We start from the raw sequence: 12,080 nt of genomic DNA, 5'->3' as shown, positions 1-12,080 counted from the left end.
GATGATAGAGGCAGAGTTTGTGAGACTCTGCCAAAGATAATCTGCCTTCTAACAAGAAGGTTGAGAGAAGAGAATTCTCTCAGAGAAAGGAAAGCCTCGTGGAATTGGAAAAAAACAAACCCTCGATGTTCCTCTTTTCCTTAAATATTTATCTTTCCCCATTGTCTTCTTTTTTGGCTTCATTAATTTACCCTTACTTTCTTATAAACATGGCGAGTCTTTCATAGCTTTCCAGAATGACTTGGTTTAAGTTATTTCCTTAAGTAAAAATTATAATCCTTTTACATATAGCATACCAATTTCTCCTTATTCATTGAGGTTTTTTTTTTTTTTTTTTTTTTTGACGAAGTTTTGCTTTGTCCCCCAGTCTGGAATGCAGTGGCATGATCTCGGCTCACTGCAACCTCCGCCTCCTGGGTTGAAGCTATTCTCCTGCCTCAGCCTCCTGAGTAGCTGGGATTACAGGGACCTGCCAACATGCCTGGCTAATTTTTGTATTTTAAGTAGAGATGGGCTTTCACCATGTTAGCCAGGCTGGTCTCAAACTCTTGACCTCAGGTGATCCATTCGCCTCGGCCTCCCAAAGTGCTGGGATTACAGGCGTGACCCACTGCACCCAGCTTAATTGAGGCTTTTTAGCCTTATCCTTGTATAAAACTTCATTTAAAAATGCACAAACTGAAATTAGGGAAGGTCAAGAAAATTTCATGTATCATATGCATGCTGATGTCCCACAGTTTTCATAATGGTGAAGGGTACAATTCATAAAGGATGTACAATGGCAGTGTAGGAGTCTCCTTTTGAGTAGGGTGATAAACTGACTTATGCTTCATTACACGACTGGCTTCATTATAGCAAAACTGTGCATACTGTTTCTGTCAGTTACATCCTCATTTACTTTCTCAGGCACTAATTAAGAAGTCCTTTCATTCAGGTAGGGATAAGTAATAGGAATAATTACTGTCATATATAGACATATTTAATAACTTTGAGCAATCCACCTGTCTACTTTTGGTGACAGCCTTCTATTTCCAGCTTCGGAGTCAGAGGCTCAAGTTTCCCTGTGAGTAAACCAGTGGCATCAAGTTAGGAGAGCTGCTGCTTCCTGCTGAGCTCTGCCTTAGGAAAGCAACATTGTCGGCCCCATTCTCTGTGTTTTGGAGAGGGCTACTTATAAAATAAAGTCTCTTACATGCATTGGCGTATGAGTTGGCAAAAATCACACCAGAAATGGAGTAAATAATGTATAATTTGTCAAGGTTTCCTCAGAAATATCTCAAGTAACTAGATGGGACTCTCGGTTGCTGGCATCTCCATTTTTTGAGTTGATTTGACCAGACTGTTTATACCCAGTTCCCTCTGGTCCTTCAGAGTCTTCTTCAAGTGGACCTATATTTTCTTCATCAGACTAGCCTGGATTTTTTTTCCCTGACTGCTGGATGATGAATTTGCTGCTGGCTATCATCCAGACTTTCATAATACTCTTTCTTGCTTGCTACAGTTCAATCAGTTGATAGTGAATAAATTGGGAACATTCATTGTGAATCAGGGCTGGGAACAGGGGGTATATAGTGAGAGTTCATGCCTCTGTGTAAGACTCTTTTCTATATTCCTGTGGCATTTCCCTTCATTATGGACCATTTTTGTCCTTGAAGTGTATCACTAAACTGGAAATAATGTTCCATCAAGAAGTAAAGCTGGGTAGAAAAATGTTCTGATTGCCAAGGAATCTGACCCAACTGGGATTTGGAATCTATACGAAAAATTAAATAAATGGTTCACTAACACTTGTTTTAAATGACTTAGCAGATTTTTGTTAAAAATAGCAATGTCATACACAAAAATCTCCAACCATAAAGAATATCCTTATGATATTTCTCATATTGACAAAAGGTGAATGATAAGGGTCTTAAGAATGGAAACTTATTACAAACATCTGAATGATAGCTTCAATGTAGGTATAGTGATAGCCTTGAGAAATTCTTAAAACATGGTCGTGAAGATTTGATTACACACAGATGGTAAGAAAGGACAACGTTCATGAAAAGGTATGCAAGGAAGATTGTTGCAATGCGAAAGAGTGGATATTCCTTCCTTTTATGGACACACCAGATGGATGAAGGAATCTTAGCTTACCCTCCACCTTTTATTCTAATTTGATAGAGTTCTGTCTTGATAAACATCCCTCCTGGGAAAAAAACATAGTTGGCGAGATCTGGCTTTAAGTCCCAACTCTGCAATTTGCAAACTGTGGGAACTTCCTGAAAAATATATTCAATTTTTTTGAGTCTCAGTTCACTCATCTATAAAATTGAGACAAATTTGGTACTTTATTGGTTGTAGTAAGGAATGTTAGATAACCCTTATGCATGTAGTATGTGCTGGATATTTTTCTAAGCATATAATATGTAATCCATTGAACTTGTACGATAGTTCTGTGAGGTAGGAGCTAGTATAACTCTGATTTTTTCAAGTGAGTAAAGCAAGGGACAGAGAGGTTAAGTAATTTATCTCAAATTACAGAATGTATGACATATATGAGATCTGAACCCAGGCCTTCTGTTTTTAGAGTCCCCCTGTAGCACCCTTGTGCTATGATACTGAGTTTTCAGTATAGTATCCAGGATATAGTAAATGGCCCATAAATATGAGACTTAGATGCTATCACTGGTACATCTAAAGATTATTTAGGGGGTTCATAAATAATACCCCTGTTCTCCCGCTGAGTTCAGAATCAATATAAAGTATGTGTAAGGGTAAGGTATAGATCTAATTATTACTAATACACTGATTGGAAATGTGATTTCAGAGCTGCAGCTAAAGGGTAACATTTCATTCCTGAATTAACTTAATTCTCCACCTGGAACTATGCACAACAAATATCTCCTCCAGGGACAGTCTCCTACCATACAGCAGAGAGGAAACCAGAACATGTGTGTTCTGTCAATAGGCAGGCTCTGAAAAAGGAAATCCAGATGGCTCTTAGTCAACCTGCTCAGATCCTTTTTTCAAACTCTTCAATCAGGTAAGACTATTATCTGTTTCTGAGGAGGACTAAGGGATAGTTGGGGAGAAAGGCCACAAGTATCAGATGATGTTCCTCCACTGGAAAAAGAATGCCAGATTCCTCTTCTCTTGTCTTAGTTTTCTTGGGCTGCTATAACAAATTACCATAGACTAAGTGATTTAAACCACAGACATTTATTTCTCACAGTTCTAGAGGCTGGCAAGTCCAAGCTCAAGGTGCCAGCCTATTCTGTGCCTGGTGAGGGCTCTCTTTCTGGATTGCATACAGCTGTCTTCTCTCTGTGTCCTCGCATGGCCTTTCCTCAGTGCATAAATGAGATCTTCCTCTTTTGTAAAGCCACTCAGTAATCCCATCCTAAGGACCTGGCCTTCATGACCGAATTTAACTCTAATTACCCCTCAAAGACCCCATTATCAACTACCACTACATGGGGGATTAAGTGTTCAATATATGGATTTGAAGATGACACAGTCAGTCCATGACACACCCAACCCCATAATAGCTATTGTTTTCACTACTCCCATTATTGTTATTGTTATTATTACTTTTCCAATAAATAGAGGAAGATTTAAAGGTGCCTCCTTGCTTCAAAGCCTGTGCAAAAAGCTGCAGGAAAAGAGATAACATTGGCCCTACCGTAAACATATACCACCCTAGATTGGCCAAGATTCTGACCCAGTTAAAGAAAAAACTGGACTCCGCAGCATGTCTGCCCTTGGTTGCTAGGAGTGAAGTGGAAGCACTCCCTTTATAGGACTACAGAAGTCAGGGGAAGTGTTGCCCTACATGAGGGGAACATAGAAAGAGCAGGAGTGATCATTCTTTCTAGATGCCATCTATTGAAGTGTGTCTGTTACTTGCAGCTCAGAATATCTAACTGAATGCATCATTAGGGGGCGTATAACAGAGGAATTGCTCTGTTGGTCATGTTAGCACAGGTATCCTCTGAAGTGTCGTAAGCATGAGATATATTTTCCATAGAGCTGACTTTTATCTATTTCATTGAAAGCATTTGCATGAGAGTCTAGAGATGTATATATTCATAACTGCCACATTTTCTAAAAGAAATGGCATTTTCCACAGAAACTCCTACAGTGACCAGAGAGAGATAAGCCCGGGAAATTAGCCATGGTAGTGCTAGATGATGCCATTATAATGAGGGTATAAACCAAGAGGCCATCTGATCCCTGTATCTACGCTAGTGGAAATAATAAGCCACTTAGCATGAGAGCATTTCAAGAGTAGACTTGAACACTATATGCACTTTCAAAGCCCAATTCTGGTAGTTTTACAAACCTTTAATTTAATGCTGCTCTAGCTATTGAAAGCCTTGCCCTATAGTTGTCAAAACAATTGGTTATCCTTTAAAACAATTATTGGCAGATACATTTAGTTAAAGGCATCTAATATGAAACTAATGGTGCATTAAACCCCATGAAGAAAATAATCACAATACTATTAATATGTGGCTTCAAACTCATGAAAGCAGAGAAATTTAGGTTAGTGAGTCCTCAAGGAGAGAACTACTCATGGATTGTGGATTTTGTTAAAAGCCAGGGGCTAAAATCTTCGTCAATCCACTCCACCTCCCTACTCCTGTTCCTAGGACAAATCTCAAAACAGTAAACTTGCTAGGCCAAGACATAAAATGGCCCCTAAAAGGATGCATTTACTTACCTGAAACAGTGAACTGTATTTATCAAGGTGTTAGGGCTTGAATATTCCATTTAGTTTAAGAGCAATAAATGGTTTCCTGGTAACTCACGGCGTTAAATTAAGTGAAAGGAATAAAACAAAAGCACAGGAAACTCTAGTTTTCTCTCAACTCTACTTTTTGTGGATCACAGAACAATTTTCGTCTTCCCTCGTTTACTCTGGCAGCACTTGAGGAGGTCCCTCTGTCCTTCTGTGCTAGAGGAAGAATGTGAAGAACGGGGCTCGATACAATTCTTTCTTTCTGTTGCGATCACCCAGAGCACATGACCACTTCCAAGCCATATGATTCTTCATTGTATTCATGTACATTGGGCCTACATCTTGAGAAAAAAATAGTAATTATTTACCAAGTCATTTTTGTTCATCCTTCTTCTCCCACCCTCAACCAGAAGGTGGTTTCTCCTTTTGGAATGCTCTCTTCTTATATTAATATTCTGTCCATACTTCAAAGCCAAATCAGATCTGGTATTTTGCAAAGTTATTAATCTGCTCATCTTAAATTAATGTATCTTTCTTTTGCCCCAAGTGTACCTCTGTTATGAAACTAATATTCTTCTGTCTTGATTTAGACTTTCCTTTCCCTCTAGTTTTTAATCTCCTCGTTTCAATATTTTAGCTTATATACTGCTCATTGTTGTCAGATTTTTAAAATCCATTTTGGTAAATAGCTGAGATTTACAGTCCTCAAAACTTAATATATAACACAATTTTCCTAAACCTTTTTAAAAAGCTTCCCTTTACTTCATTACTTTGCAAGATTTCTTACAAGCACTCTGAACAAATATCAAGTGTAGTGCAGTAGGTATTGCCACTTCAAAAGAAAGTTTTCATGTTCCTTTGTGATTGTAAGTACAAAAATATTAGGATGTTGTATATGTTCGTTTTATTCAATGGATGGATTTTATGGGCAATATTACACATTCAGAGCTGAACTTATTTCCAAAAAATGGTATAACATTAAGATGTTAATTTACTTTAATGGAAATATTAAATTCCTTTTAAAAATGTTATATACTATTTTTTTCCTAGTGTCACATAACTCTGCATATTACTAAGGAAATAGACTCCAAGAATACAGGTAGTTTGTCCAAGACTACAGGCTATTCTGTGATAGATCTGGGAATAAATTCTGTAGGGCTGAGGCCCACTATGCCAGGAATCTACTTTGACCAGCCACATTCAATTTCATGTCATCTGTAATGCCAATAAAATCATGATTGTGAAGTGGCATAGATGCTCTAAATATTTGTGAAATAAAGAGTTTATCAACTTGAGAAAGGTAGAATCTAGTTTGATAGAGATTAATGGAATTCTCTGACAATGACTGGTAGAGAAGGAATGAGAAAGAACAGTGGTTTTTCCTACGTCAAATCCATACCAAACTGGTGGAGTTCCTAAGCCAAAAGAACATTGGCCTTTTGAATAAAAATGTCTCAGAAATCCTTGAAAATTTGAATTTCTGACACATGAAAATATTTCTTCTCCAGAAAAAAATCCATGCTACGCAGATATGGTCTAAAGATTGTTTTCGGTTGCTTCCTGTACCATTTTTATTCATTTCTTATGGATTTGCATATAATCAAATATACAAATAATTTGGAAGTTTATAAATATAGTTCGTTTTTAAAGAGTATTCTTTTTATTAAAATATTTGCCAAAAATTGCGTATTTTTACATATCTGATTCCAAGTGTTAAATTGCAAATGAAGATTTGTGTCATTCTCTGAGATCTCTGATGTAGCAGAGATGGCCATAAAGCACATGGCTTCTCAACAGTCTGGTCTCCACACACTTTCTGAAATTGCTGAGTTGAGCAATTAAGATCTTTCTCCCTCTTCCTCTCTCTTTCTTCCTTCTCCCTCTCCATGCTCCTCTCTGTCATAGTGTGTCTCTCATTTGATTAGTATTCACCATGCCTGGACAACCAAGATATATTTCACAGGACTGTTTGAGATGGGACAAAAGCCTCGGCTACACAGTAGAGAGGATCAAAATACCCAATTAAAAGACTGAAAATGGTAAAATTCCAGTACCTCTTCCTGATTATATTGTGAAAAAACAGAGCTGGACTCTGGGCAGAAGACAATAGAGAACTGTTAAAATGTGAATTGAAAACAGGCTGAGGAATCTCAGATAAAGTATGTAATACATAGTTAACTGAAACCAGGAAAATCTTCTGGAAGCTAAGAAAGAAGGAGCTCTATCTGAAGGAAGCACTAAATATGGAAAGGAAAAACTGGTACTAGTCACAGCAAAAACACACCAAAATATAAAGACAAATGACACTATGAAGAAACTGCATCAACTAATGTGCAAAATAACCAGCTAACATCATGATGACAGGATCAAATTCACACATAACAATGTCAGCCTTAAATGTAAATAGACTAAAGCTCCAATTAAAAGACACAGACTGGCAAATTGGATAAAGAGTCAAGACCCATTAGTGTGCTATATTCAGAAGACCCATCTCACATGCGAAGACACACATAGGTTCAAAATAAAGGGATTGAGGAACATTTACAAAGCAAATGGAAACAAAAAAAAAAAACAAAAAAACAGGGGTTGCAATCCTAGTCTCTGATAAAACAGACTTTAAAGCAACAAAGATAAAAAATGTGGGCAAAGGATATGAACAGACACTTCTCAAAAGAAGGCATTTATGCAGCCAACAAACATGAAAACAAGTCCATCATCACTGGTCATTAGAGAAATGCAAATCAAAACCACAATGAGATACCATCTCATACCAGTTAGAATAGCAGTTATTAAAAAGGGAACATCAGATGCTGGCAAGCCTGTGCAGAAATAGGAATTCTTTTACACTGTTGGTGGGAGTGTAAATTAGTTCAACCATTGTGGAAGACAGTGTGGCGATTCCTCAAGTATCTAGAACCAGAGATACCACTTGGCCCAGCAATGCGATTACTGGGTATATATGCAAAGGATTATAAATCATTCTACTATAGAGACATATGCACACGTATGTTTATTGCAACACTATTTACAATAGCAAACACTTGGAACCAACCCAAATGCCCATCAACAATAGACTGGATAAAGAAAATGTGGCACATATACATCATGGAATACTATGCAGCCATAAAAAGGAATGAGTTCATATCCTTTGCAGGAACATGGATGAAGCTGGAAGCCATCATCTTCAGGAAACTAACACAGGAACAGAAAACCAAACACTCCATGTTCTCACTTCTAAGTGGGAATTCAACAATGAGAACACATAGACACAGGGAGGGGAACATCACACACTGGGGCCTGTCAGGAGTGGGGGAAAGTGGGGAGAGAGCATTAGGACAAATATGTAATGCATGCAGGGCTTAAAACCTAGATGATGGGTTGATAGGTGTAGCAAACCACCATGGCACACGTATTCCTATGTAACAAACCTGCACGTTCTGCACATGTATCCCAGAACTTAAAGTAAAATTAAAAAAAAGAAAATAGAGGCGCTGTAGAGGGGGTTGAACTGACCATAGGATGAGATAGAGAAAGACAGGAACACATTATCCAAGAATCTGTCAGTTTATCATTTGAAAATAGACTCAACCCATGGAACTGGAAAAGGCAATGGTCCAGAAGTCCTCCCTATACATCACAAGGGGACAATTTTTCTTCATTATGACACTCAGCATTAGAATGAACCCCTCTTTCCTGATTTAAGAAAACTAGTGTAAAATGAAGATGACATGGAGATTTTGGATAATGTCTGCTTTGGACACATTACTGTCTTCAACTACATTTTAATAATGCATTGATTTTTAGTAGTAAAAAATAGTGCATTTTTTCCCAATGACTTCTGTAGCAGAATGGGGCCCATTTTTCTATGTATTCCATTTTCATAACATTCCTAATTTGCCCATGGGCTCCTTTAACATGTCGCCTCTCTCCACACAGTATTTCCAGCCAACTTATCTTCCTGTTTTGCCTATGGGCTCTTCAACATGTCATCTCTCTCTACACGGTATTTGCAGCCAGCTTCTCCTAGAACATTTCTGCTGACAACACTCAAGTCAAAGTGTACCTCTTCAATGGAGGCAAGTATCCTCTCCCTGTCTACCCTTAGCTTCTCTGAGCACTCCTTGTTTATACTTCCTTCTGGTTTTATAAGCTATTACACACCAGTTTGTTTGTAAGCATTTAGCACATTCCTATAATTTTGTAACATCGACTTTGAATCAAAGGCAGAGGTGTTTATTTCATAGTTCTCCTTTACATTTTATGTTATTATTATTTAGAGATGAGGTCTTATTCTTTTGGCCAGTGTGTGGTGCAGTGGTAAGATCATAGGACACTGCAGCCCCGAACTCGCTCAAGCAATCCTCCCACCACAGCCTCCCAAGTATCTGGGACTACAGGTGCACAACGCCACACTCAGGTAAATTTTTTATTTTTGTAGAGATCAAGCTTCACTGTGTTGCCCAACCTGGTCTTGAATTCCTGATATCAAGTGACCCTCCCGTCTTAGCCTCCCGAGTTGCTGGTATTGCAGGTGTGAGCCACTGCACACAGCTCATATTATTTATCTTGGTACGAGGCACACAAGCATTATTTTAGAAATACTGTTGCTTGGTTAAGAAAATTTTCTGAAAAATGCCAAAGAGTTTACCAATGAGAAGCTAAATTACTTATTTTTTAAAAATCAGTACAGATTAAAGATGAATATACTCTAACCACCAAGAGCTTGCCTTCTAATTATTATAAATTATGGCCTTGAACATTTAGACCATTCTAAATTTCGTTTCCCCCACAACTTGAAATCCAGTCAAGCATTTGCTTGCTGCTGTTTTCTACATCCACATCCAAGCACTCATTGTAACATATATGCTAATTTTGATTATTTTAAATGATTTGTTTTTAATACAAAATTGCTTTAGTACAAGTTATATTTAATACAAAACTATAGATTAGTCTGGTATAGTCCATTATTTATCATTGCAACAGTTATTTTGCCACCAACTTCCAAAAATAATTCAACACATTATTCTTGATAGGTAAATCAGAGAGCATTACCCTATTGCAGCAATCTATGGAGATGGTTCTCCAGTTTCACCTTGTCCTGAATCCACCTGCCCTCTTCCCTAACAGGAAACACGAAACTCTTTGTGATGTTTTTAATTTCCTGCTCCTGACTGAAATGTGAACTTCATTCACCCCTTTCCTCATGGCTCTATTGTCTTGGCATTCAGCAGTAAAAGGAAACCCCTGCCAGGTATCTTTGTGAAACTTGACTACAGGATAAATTTTTTTTTTTTTAATTATGTGTGGTATCTCATTTAATTCTGATGTTGTCTGGACCACCTATGTTAAAAATTTCCCCCAAACTAATAAATTTGTCAAGCTTTACCTCAAAATACATATTTTGGAGGGTTTTATCTTTTGAGTCCAGAAGGAACTTTAAATTCCTTTGATACATTGTCTCTCTAGCTATTAATTTCTTATCTGAAAGCCTTTCTAGAGGGGTGAAATCATCTGCCAGTAACTCAGATGCTTTGCCTATGACCTCCATTTTTTCTCAGTTAACCTTAAATGGTGAAAAATATTACTTGCTCCTGGCTATCTCTTATTTCCCAGGTTGATCCACATTTTTATTACAACTCAGGATTTGAGAATTCTTTTTTCAACTATAATTATTTCAACATGATTGTTTCTCTATTCCCAGTGCAGGTCACTTTTATTTTTTTTTTGTACTGAAGTTATCAGAATAAAATATATTCTGCTATTTAGGCCTTTGAATGGAAACTTCTTCTCATCAATTTCAAAAGTAACATCAGCGTTAAGAAAAAAAATGTAGGGTTACTCAATTTAGAAGTTAGATTTCTTTCAATTTTAAACTTCTGGACAGACAGAGCTGTGAACCAAGATGTTAGGCAAAAAGCCACATAAGATTTTAAAAAATCTAGTGGTTTCACTCTTAGAACATGCAATACCAATGATGTCAAGTCACTAAGAAAGTTCTATTTCATCCAGCATCTTTGGTTTAAGAATGCAATAAAGTATTTAATATACCGTTAAAATGTTTTCATTGTTAATGATGAGAAAATCTTAACATTTGCTCTATTCATGCTAAAATCTACCATTCTTTAGCCCCTAGTACTGGACACCAATTTAACATATATTGTCTCATTAAATACAGCCACCACAACAGATGATATTTTTCTGATTTCCCAAATGAGGAAATAATAGCTCTGAGAAGCATAAGTATTTGCCCCTGCTTATCTGAAAAGACAGCTGAAATCTTTGTATAGGTTTCCAAACCCCTTGGAAAAAGATTGCTTAAAGTCTGAATATGCTCTGATACTTTTTCCCTTTAAACTTCTAGTATTACTAAATAACTCTTCATAATTCTTTAGCAATGAGATCATTTTACATAACTGTCTTCAGATGAAGAACTTTGTCCTTTGAATAGAAGTAAAAGGCCTCAGCCAGTCATGGCGGCTCACGCCTGTAATCCCAGCACTTTGGGAGGCCAAGGCAGGTGGATCACCTGAGGTCAGGAGTTTGAGATCAGCCTGACCAACATGGGGAAACCTGGTCTCTACTAAAAATACAAAAATTAGCCAGGCGTGGTGGCACGTGCCTGTAGTCCCAGCTACTTGGGAGGCTGAGGAGGAGCATCGCTTGAACCCGCGAGGCGGAGGTTGCAGTAAGCCAAGATTGCCCCACTTCGCTCCAGCTTGGGTGACAGAGTGAAACTCCGTCTAAAAAAAAAAAAAAAAAAAAAGGAATAAAAAAGAAGTAAAAGGCCTCTGGCCAGCTGGTGCTACTAGCTCTTCATACCTTCTGAGAGCTCACTGGGCTAGTGAATGTGCAGTACAGGGTGGACCCACCAGCCTTCTCTTAATATGGGTCCTCTTTTGCAAACCTTCTAACCACATACTGGACTATTAAGCTCTACCTTTTTCCTTGATAATATTGGGTAAATGATAATTTGGCCAAGTGCTCAAATTTTCTATAATCAAACCCCACTTCTTTAAATGTAGAAACAATGTGTGTGTGTGAAATAAAGTGACTTACTTCTGCCTTTTATTACATACATTGCCTTTTAAAATCACTATCTTGACATTCAGAATATTTCTCCATAGAGTCTGATTCTCCAGAAATAATTCTGACATATGAGTTAACAAATTGGGAGAAATACATAATTGTGATTGTCCGTAGGTATCCAGGCTCTTGAAATAGTGGCTATCTCTCTAGAGATAATTTCTCTATAATTTTAAACATAAAGTATGGATTGTAATTTCTTACCAACAGAAACTATGGAATTTTTCAGTGTACTGTAAAATCAAATCAAAGTCAAGAAAAGAGGGTGGGATGA

Source organism: Rhinopithecus roxellana, chromosome 17, assembly GCF_007565055.1.
Source record: "Rhinopithecus roxellana isolate Shanxi Qingling chromosome 17, ASM756505v1, whole genome shotgun sequence".
Classification (NCBI taxonomy): domain Eukaryota; kingdom Metazoa; phylum Chordata; class Mammalia; order Primates; family Cercopithecidae; genus Rhinopithecus; species Rhinopithecus roxellana.
The sequence above is the reverse complement of the archived record's forward strand: the minus strand, read 5'-3'. Positions refer to the sequence as shown.